This window comes from Falco biarmicus, chromosome 2 (assembly GCF_023638135.1).
Source record: "Falco biarmicus isolate bFalBia1 chromosome 2, bFalBia1.pri, whole genome shotgun sequence".
Classification (NCBI taxonomy): domain Eukaryota; kingdom Metazoa; phylum Chordata; class Aves; order Falconiformes; family Falconidae; genus Falco; species Falco biarmicus.
The window spans coordinates 82651852-82655179 of record NC_079289.1 but is presented as its reverse complement, the minus strand read 5'-3'; positions in this window follow the sequence as shown (position 1 = coordinate 82655179).

Below are 3328 nucleotides of genomic sequence, written 5' to 3'. Positions count from 1 at the left end.
TTGTGGGAAGTGTTCTCTGGAGGAATGTAAAAACACTTGAAAGCTGAGGATTGACTTATGGAAATGGAGTACGTCATTGTTGGTCTTTTCCAGCTCTCTCCTCTTCATCTGTGTATGGAGAAGATAGGCTAGGGACTCTGGGTGAGAAGACTTTCTACGTGCTTAATTATGCTATTTTAGTTGTGTGGGTCTAAGAATATAATGGGATCGTGTAGTTGAAAGCTTGCCTGAGCTTTCTGACTATATTAGGTGGTCCAGAGAAGGATACATCCTGTTATCACTGCTCCTTGAACAGCTGAGGAATCTGATAATTAGACTGCTGTCAAATCACAATGTATTTTATGCTTAAAATGGATTAATTCCCACAGGGACTAAAAGACTTGCCTATTTTATGTGGATAAATTAAAACGATAGGCCCACTACAACTGCTAGTGCTTTTTTTGTACTTCTCCTGGGTAAGTCTCAGCATGCTTTAAGGAGGTCAGCCTTGCCAGGAAACCGAGACACACAACAGTCAAGCAAGAGGCCAGTGACCAAATTAGAATCCAGCAGCCCAGCTCTCCTCTAAGGGAGTGACCCTGTGTTGCTCTCGCAGTGCAAACACCAGCTTCCTTTCACGATATCCTGGGGAGCCGGGAGCAGTGTGAGGCACTCCGTCTTAGCATGGGAACTAACACTCAGACTGCAGCCATTGCACTTGCCTTGGAAGTCATTACTTTTTTAATAGTAGCTCCCTGGGAATCAAAGTTCCCCATGCAAGGTAAGTCTTCTGGTGGTCATCGGGAGTTTTAGGAGGTGTTTTCTGCTACTGCCGGTCTGGTCTTTAGCACCAGAGGTGATGCACCCTTGCTTCCCTTACAGTAAAACTGAGGTATTCTTAAAAGGAGTTAATCATGACTTTGAAATACAGTTGACAGGAGACACTCACAAAGTGGAGGCAGGTTTCAGTGTATACTGCACAGTACAAGAGAGCATCCCCATAACTAGTAGCAAGTAAGAAGTTGAACCCTGCAGCGTGCTGCTGACTTTTCTGGCATGGGCTGCGCTCTAGGGTGATGAATGTCTTAATGAGATGGAAGCACCAGGGCATCTCTGGCTCCTTAATGACTGCTTGAGCAAGTGTGCTCAAAGAATGTCTACTTGATACCTGTACGAATGGTCACTTTTCTAGGGCTTTTGCTAACTCAGTGGAGACTTCCCCTACGATGCAGTAGAGGTCAAATAGCTTCATGCTTTTTAGTTCCAATACCAGAATCTCACTCCCATGTAAGCAAAGGATGCAAAGGATCGTACTGCTTTGACCAGTTCTTTTAATACTAAGGGTGCAGCTTTGGCTTAGAAATCTGATCATTTTTTTTAATTTCAGTCCCCAGGCTGTAGACGCCACATACGGGTTCACCCCTACCTCAGTTTCAGTTCCTCAACTGAAGGCATCAGATTGGAGCTGGAACTTGCAGCAATGGAAACCTTTAAGAGCAGGTTAGATGAATATCATAGCTCATGCTTAGTGACAAGGAATGAGCTGCCACATGGGTAGTTCAATTGGAAATGCAAATTTTTTTTTGTGGTGCATAGTTTCCTAGTTACTCTGGCTCTTCAGTAGTTTTCCTTCCACAATCGCCAGATGCATTATGATGAGAGATTACTTCTGTGCTAGATTTTGCGTCTGTCAGTGTTTAGGTGGTGTGTTAGATGGCCAGCCAGGAAGCTGGGGACCAGCAGCCATTTATTGCCATGTGATTGTGCCGTTTGTCCCACTGGCTTAAAACCATTTTGTTTTCCTTCTGTCCTCCCTGACTCTTTATTAAGCTCAGAAACCTATACCTTCTTATGAGTCCCAAAGATCTGCCCTCACCTTTCTGAACTGGGTAACCCTTCCTTCTTCCCCAAGCTCTTCATCCACCATCCACAACCTCTACCTTGGTTTGGATGCTTTTCAGAGATCCACCTGCTTTCTCAGAAGTCGGAAACTTCCTGCTGTTGTTTCCCTTGATGTTCCTGCTCCCAGAGGCCTATTTCTGCTGTATCACGTTTTGCCTCAAGTAGACCCTCCACAGTGTGAAGGTCTCCTGTTAGGGGCGGGTGTGACTGCAGCTGTAGTGCTGTTCAGGATGGCGAATCCATGCCTCCAGATGAAGAGTTTGCAGGGCTGCTCAGGCGGGACCTCGTAAGTAAAGTAATAGGTTGTCTGAGTCGCAGGAAGATTTTTCTCGGCAGCATTATTACTGTAGGTTATGTAAGCATAGCTCCTCCAGGTCACTGAATTCTTTTAATCCAGAGCAGTAGCTGGCAGAACTGTAAGTGGATATAGCTGTGAAATTTGCATGTCGTCCTCAAAAGCTGATTTTGAACTATTTGGTATCTAAATTCTCATCACTTCAGGCAAGGATACCAGCTGTAGGTTGAGAAGGTTGGTGTTTTTTACTATTATTTTGTCAGTAGTATAAAAATACCAGAATGCAGTGATGATTAACCTCCAAAATGAGGAAGAATCTAGTTTATATTTGCATGCTTTGTTTAATTTTGTTTACTAGAACATGCTGCATTATTAAGATCAGACCTCGATGAGGTGATTTTTCCTTTTCAATGGAATCTTTCAACTTGAAAATTAATTTTTTTTCCTCCCTACCAGTACAAAGCATAGGATTAAAATAGCAGAATCTTTGATGTAACTGCTCACTTTATTAAAAATTACATTAAAATGGCTTTAGTTTCTAAATACAGTTTTTAAAATATACTTTTCTTAAAGAATGGCCAAGATTGACATTTTGACGATTCTGAATGACTTTTCATAATGGCCCCACCTTACAAATATTTTTTTAAGTATCAGCATTTTCTAACAGACACAAAACAGGTTTGTTGAAGGGTTCCTGTCTGACTCTATTGTCCTTTCATATCAGTGTGTGACACCATTTTCTCTGTTGCAGCATGACTCAAAATGTGTACCACGTGTCACCAGTTCAGCCTTGGGTGCTGTAGGGTTGGGGCTCGTGCGTGGGTGCCATCTGACAATAAAAACCTGGGGTGAGCTGCTTCACTCCTGCGAGGGGCAGGGGCACCTGGGCTGCCAGCAGTTTTGCCTCATTATTCACTGTATTATTTTGTATGTTCATTTTACAAAGTTAACACCAATTTACAAAAGTATAGCCTCAGCACCCTACATGTTCAGTATATGGATTGTGGAGTGTATCTGATTTACAGCCCCATGCTGCTTTCAGGAATGTTGTAGAGAAAATGTCTATTGGATTTGTGAGAACAAAAGTGGATCTTTAAACTCCAGGTTCATTTGTCTTCTTTTTGTGTACTCTACAGGGCTGATTCTGCTGAG